Source organism: Tupaia chinensis, unplaced genomic scaffold (assembly GCF_000334495.1).
Source record: "Tupaia chinensis unplaced genomic scaffold, TupChi_1.0 Scaffold000138_1, whole genome shotgun sequence".
In the NCBI taxonomy this organism is placed as follows: domain Eukaryota; kingdom Metazoa; phylum Chordata; class Mammalia; order Scandentia; family Tupaiidae; genus Tupaia; species Tupaia belangeri.
The window spans coordinates 2,521,833-2,528,798 of record NW_006159608.1 but is presented as its reverse complement, the minus strand read 5'-3'; the positions used below and the strand labels follow the sequence as shown (position 1 = coordinate 2,528,798).

At 43.7% G+C, this 6,966-nt stretch overlaps 1 pseudogene; it reads left to right on the top strand.

The window, feature by feature from the left end:
* Window positions 1–2,775: 2,775 nt before the first annotated feature.
* LOC102481359 (ubiquinol-cytochrome-c reductase complex assembly factor 2 pseudogene) lies at window positions 2,776–3,174 on the top strand (annotated as a pseudogene).
* Window positions 3,175–6,966: the final 3,792 nt, after the last annotated feature.

Here is a 6,966-nt window from a genome sequence, read left to right as displayed (position 1 = left end):
AGGGGGTGATTTCTTGCTTTCTGTCTCTCTGTCTCTATCTTTCTGGCAAGCACATGTGCCCTATAGCAAAAACCTCTCAAAAAAAAAAAAAAAATCAAGGGGTCATCAGACAAGGGCAAGAAAATGATTCGTGAAAAGACTTGACAGCTTGGAGCCGGGCTGAGTTCTGAGCCTGCCTTCCGTTCTGCCATTGCCAGGGCTCTCACACAGTGTAGGGCATGTAGCATAGACTTGAGGCCCCAAAGTGGCAGCCAGAGAGGAGGCCGCTGACTTCGTGGCTGCTCCTCCTCTTCATTTCAAATGCTCTTTCTGGAAAAGAGAGTTTCCTCCTTGACTGAACCTCAGAGACCCAGAGGATAAGATGGTCCTCTGTGCTGGTTATGGCTTCTAGGAAGGTCTTTTTCCAGCTCCGCTCCCCCAAGGCCTGGCTGTTATCTTGTTACAGAGAGAATGTGCACACTGGACTCCCAAGAGGTGAACTGCAAACAGCCTTCCGAGGTCAGTGGGTTGAGCCTACTCCTGAGCTCTGTGTCCTAGAGCGTCCTGGCTGAGTGCACTAGAATAGGCATCCCTGGAAGCAGCTGTGATTTCCCCTGACTCCCTCGCCAGGGCCCCTCTTAAAGCTGGGGCTCTGCGCACCCAGTTCCAGTATCCCGCTGTGGTCACAGTGACATGCTTTCCTGACGGGGAAAAGCACTAAAACAAAACAAAAACTCTTCTTACAATCTCTTTGTACTGTTCCCTGGTTTCTAAGAAGGAAATGCATATGGCCCCATGGAGGGTAGAAGGATCTGGAGGCAGAAAACCCTGGGCTCAACCCCTGGCTCTAAAGCCAAAAGGAAGTTGCCTGATTCTTATAGCTTCCATGTCCTAAGTTTTCAAAAACAAATAATTAGTCATATCTAAAGAGACTGGTCTCAGGAGGATGCAAGATTTTATAAATAAAAGAATCTTACCACACAACTTTGCAAGTATCATTATTGGGACTATTTCCTCGGGCTTTTGGATGTTTAATTCTGGGTTCTTCAGCATGCCATTCTCCTCTCTTGTCCTCAGTTTATTTATCTGAAGAAAGTATTCATACAATCTATTGGGTTGTCAGAAAAGCCATGACACATTTTTACATAGAAAAAAATACTTCGTGGCTTTTCTGACAACATTATACTTCGTAGTGGGTATATAAAAATAAATTCAAATCATTCCCTATGAACTGTAGAAGATGGAAAAAATAAACATCATTGCTCTCAGCACTGGGTTATTGATTTTTCATAAGCCCTCCCTAGTAACCTGGACATCTTCTGGACTTACATAAAATGGTTGCAAAAAGAAGAAAAGTTGCTCCACTCCCCACCTTGAGAGTTCTGGGGAAAAATTTAACAACGAAGCCTGAATATTTCTTTAAAACTTTTTTTAAAAAGAGTCTGCTGTTGTCCAATTTTCTTAGATGAAATACAGCAAGGTCAGCCTTTAAAAATTAAAACTTTTCCTCTGGCCTCTTCACAATGGATAAATTATAATGAAACCTGACTAAATTACTTCTTAATTGGCAAAGCAATAAATCAGTGAAAATGATTTTAGGTATTGCAGGATGACTCTATTGGATTTGGAAATAAATCACTTGGTATGGCATTGTTTTGTCTTTTCCTTCTTAGTAATCTTCATTTTCCAAAGTTATGGAGTTAGAAACAATTAAGGGTGGAGAAAAATGTAATGTAGCATGTGACTCCTGGCATGACTTGCCCTTTGGGTCAGGTGGGAAAACCCCTGAACTTTAATTCAACCCAGGTTGAGGCATTTCAGAAATGCTTTCAATATCCTACGAAGATTATTACAACACCTGATGGTCTTTTGGTGAGAGTATTTCAAAGACCCATTCAGGAATTGTGGACTCACTTGGTCTGTGCCTGGAATAAGAGGCATAAAAAGGATGATAACAAGAGAATGTTCCCTCATTCCCAACCTGGCCCTTCAGACGTTACAGATAACCTTCTCATTCATCATCTGGCTTGATTCTCTCAACAACCCTGGGAGACAGACAGGAAAAACAAAACAAAGCAAAACCCCTTCATTCCCTTTTAGTCCATTCCCTCAAGAATCTGAGGCAGAAGCAATTGTAGTAACTTATCCATGTCATTGGCAACTGTCAGAAGAAAGTGGCATAACTTGAGATTAAACGAAGCTCTGACTGACTCCAAAGCCCAGAGTAAACTATTACTAGTCAAATAGACTCTTCCAAAATAGAATACGGTTAAGAATAAGAGCAACTTTTAAGATTTAGTAAAAAGGAAGTATAGGAAATGATCAAAATGCTTGGTTAAAAGACCAATAACGAACCAACGGCTTGGTCCATACAGCATTTCAAGAACAAGGCAGTTGTGGAGGAGCAACAGAACACTTAGTTGTGAAGCACAGTATTGGCAAGATGACTGCCAAGACAGGCTGAAGCTGTTACTGAATGTGCTCTGGGCACGTGGCTTAAATCTTTGCACAGGAATGGGGTTAGCGATTTCTATATCATCTGTGAAATGAGGACACCAACTCCCTCATGGAATTTCTGTGAGGATTATAGGAGTTAATGTGTGCATGCACTTATGATGAGAACATCATCATGCTTCAGAGAAAGTGAGCCCCCATGAACTGTCACTTTTCTACCACTTGTGACCCCGTGAAGCCCTTGACTCAACCTTGGGCTCTGTTTCTAAATGTATCCAAGTGACAAAGAACAGTAGTATCTACTTACATGTAGAATCCAGAGGCAGGGAACAAGCAACCAAAATGGCCACCAGCCGCTACTGGCAGTTTCTTAAGCTCTGTGAGGAATGGCCCGTGGACAAGACCAAACAGGGACAGGACCTGGGCACTTACCTGTGGCAGCGGGTAGCAGAGGCCTTTCGGGAGGGAGACAACACTCAGAATGCAGAGCCTGAGGCCTGTGATCAGATGTACCAGAGCTTAGCACGACTCCATTCAAACTACTACAAACACAAGTACCCTTGCCCCTTCAGTGGGCTGTCTGTGGAAGAGTACAAGCTGATCCTGTCCACAGACACCTTGGAAGAGTTTAAGGAACTGAATAAAGGCATGTGGAAGAAACTGCAGCAGAAGTTTACCTCCAAGGGTCCTAAAGAGAAGCCTAAGGCCTGGGCTCCGTCCTTATCTCGTCCACTTACCTAAGTATGGAGCCTCAGATGTTGCCATCTGCAATAAAACCTGTGATTGCTCTTGGAGAAAAAAAATCCAGAGGCAGACACACCTGATAAGAAACATGGAGAATCCACTTACCTGCGGTAGCAGGTAGCACAGGCCTTTCTGGGGGGGGAGGCAGGAAACACCCAGATTGCAGAGCCTGAGGCCTGTGATCAGATGTACCAGGAAAGGTCAGTTGGTGCTACTTGGCGGAAATCTTGGGGCAAACCAGAAATGTGAGCGCCACTTCATAGACAGTGGCAAGCCACAGGAAGCACAGCAGTAGGGAGCCGGCATTCTCCAAGCCGTGCTTCAAAATGGTCCATCTGGCAGCCACCATCAGAAGTAAAAGAATGGTCAGAAATTGGTCTCAGTCCTTTACCCTCAGGCAGAGAAGGAGAAATCAACCATAAAGATAGACTTATCAATTGTGGGGACACTAGTGGCTGCAGGCCACTTGAGGGCTGGACACTCCTCCAAGATGAACTCCTTTTTAACATTTTGTTATAATAAAAATCTGTGACTTGGCCATCAGACCAGGTGCTATACACAGTGACCAACTTCACACAAGTCTTGGTTGCTTTTCAACATCAACTTGTGTTATTTACTCTTGTTCTTGGTGCCCATTCCCAGGTGTTTAAAATTCTGTTTTTGGGACCAGCAGTTAGTGTAATGGCTATGTTGCTGGACTCTAATGTACTCGACCACAGTTAGAATCCCGGATCCGGTGGCTTAAATTCACTTCGGGCGCACGTGCGTGCATGCCCAAGATCCTGAGACGAGAATGGAGAAGAAGGGATTGTGGCTTGGCCATCCCCCCTGGGGGGTGATTTCTTGCTTTCTGTCTCTCTGGCTCACGCACACACACTGTAAAAAAAAAGAACTTCTCAAAAAAAAAATTCTGTTTTTTCTGGTCTTTGGACATCAATGCCTTATCAGGGCCACTCTCTGCTCCTCACTGACCTTGTCTTCCTTTTGTGCCTGAAAAGCTTTTACAATGGATTCCATCTTTCCCATCTTTGTTCTCTGCCTTTTCACCCCACCATCCATGTCCTCAGCAACTTTTCATACACTCTTAGCTCCAGACCTGTCTTTTTGTACCCTGTTTGACTTTCTCATTAGTCCTTGATTTCTTTTCTCTTCTCCGTATTCACACCGACTTTTTTTTTTTTTTTGACTTGTGTATTTATTGCTTGATGGCATTCATCACCTCTGGGTATAGAATCATTTATCCACGGGGCCTTCTTTCTTCCCAGCTGAAGTTCGCTCAATGTTACCTTTATTTCCCCATGATTCTGCTCTGCTGCAATCTGACTTTCCATTATTCTTATCAGCAGGCCGTTATTTATAGAGTGGAGAAATAAGATAAGCTCCTTCTAATATAGATGGGACATAGGCAATGTAGCTGAGAATAAGAAAGTAAAAATGATGACAGAGCTACAAGGAAAGCGGAGCTGGAGGGGCATGATTGCTGGGTGAAAAGTGAGTTGCAGTAAGGATTTGGAATTCAAAAGGAGGTTGCAGCAAAGGCAGTTACCATCCGGAGAGGGGAGAGACACCAGTCGTTCCTCTGCTCTGTACTGGCACTCAGCTACGCCCATGAACGAGCCCTCTCATTTCACCTTTCCTTTAGACGGCCGGGTTGTCCCTACTGTACAGGTGCAGAAACTGAGGTCCACACAGGTCACATTTTGTAACATGGTACACACAGTCTAAAGCAGAGCCTGCACACAAAGCAAAGGGTATAAAGGTGCAAACATTTATAGACAATTATTTGGCTGTATCTCAAGGAAGTTAAGAGTTCATGTCCTTAAATCCAGTTTTTCTAGACCTGCGACTCCATTGTAAAGAAATATTCTGAAATGTAGATGACGATTTAGATATAAATTGCACATGGAATTGTTACTTGTGAGAATGAAGCTACTATGACAAGCCATACGTCTAATAACAGAGCAATGATAAGTATGGCATATTCTCACCGAGGAATTTCATGAACCACTCTGACTTTTTTTTTTATACTATAGGGCATGTTGTGCACCAGAGAGAAAAAGAGACAGAGATGGGAAGAGAGTGAAAGTGAGAAATCGCCTGTAGGGAGGACGGCCATGTAGCAATCCCTTCTCCATTTTTCCCTCAGTATTTTGGGTACACACGCACACATACCTGGCGTGGTTTTCAAGCCACTAGGTCGAGGACTCAAACTGTGGAGTAGACTGTGTGGACTCCCAACGGCTTTATCCTCCACACTCCCTGCTGGCCCACACCCTGACAGTCTCATGGCTGTAAAGAAAACTGGAACTTCCTTATGTAAAAGTATTATAGTAAAATATAAGACATATTTATAGCTATAAACATACTAATCAAATGCTCCTATTTCATATTTTCTTCTTTAAAGTAAAATAAGTAAAATATTTCCTACATTTTTGTTTTTAGTTTTGCTATAAGATACACTCTCCAGAGAGAGAGAGAAAGTTGGCAAAAGAGAGAGAGAGAAAGTGATAAATTCCCCCCACCCAAGAAGAATGGCCCCTCTCCTCTACTCTCCTCTTGGGACTTTGGGCACACACATATGTGCAACATGATTTTTGTTCTTTTTGAGATTTTTTTGCTATAGGGTGCATGCACTCACCAGAGACAGAGAGACAGAAAGAGAGAACCCCCCCAAGGGGATAGCCGTGCCACAATCCTTTCTTCTCCATTCTCCTCTCGGGATCTTGGGTATGCACACACACACATGCCTGGCATGAGATTTTTAAGTCACTGGGTCCAGGACTTGAACCATGGTTGACTACATGGGAGTCTGGCAACATAACCATAACGCCATCTGCTGGTCCCTGTGCAGCATGATTTCTAAGCCACCAGCCCCGGGACTTGAGCAGCACAGTCAGCCATGAGGCATCCAGTCACCTTAACCGTCACACCACCCACTGGCCCTTCCCCAACTTTTAAAGTAATACATAATCATCTCAGGAACTTGAAAAAGACTTAAAAGTAAAAAAAGACAGGAGGGGGGTCAGATGGTGGTGCAGAAAAACGCAGCGCTCTTGGAGACCCATCCACACGGGCAGGCTCCACTCCCTGAGTGTGCTGCACATGCATGTACCCATGACAGGGAGCAGACTGCAGTGGCGTTGGGCTACAATGTCCAGACCCCCCATCTCTCTCTGTCTCTCTCACTCATAGAAGAAATACATGGAAACTTAACTGAAATTGCTGCTATTCAGTTTTCTTCAATTTTCTTAACACGAGAAAGACAAAAGTGCATGTGTATTTGTTTAATCGTCTCACCCTAAGTTTGAACATTTCAAACAACATATGCAAAAAAAAACAAAATGAAAAAAAGTCTCTCATAATTTTTTTTGAGAGGTTTTTGCTATAGGGCACGTGCGCTTGCCAGAGAGACAGAGAGAGACAGAGAGACAGAAAGTGAGAAATCACCTCCCGGGGAGATGGCCACGCCGCAATCCCTTCTCCTCCATTCTCCTCTTGGGATCTTGGGCGCACAAGCACACGTGCCCAGCTTGAGTTTAAGCCACCGGGTCCAGGACTCGAACTGCGGGCTACTACATGGGAGTCCAGTGACATAGCCATTACGCTAACTGCTGGTCCCAAGTCTCTCTTAATTTTTAAACACAGAAACGACCACCATTAACATTTTAGGGTTTAGGGTTTTTTTTTTAAATATTATTTCATTATTTTTGATGGCTGAAATCACAATTTCTCCAAAAATACTTGTAATTACCAATGTGTTTTCTTTATACTTAACTACAACTTTCAATT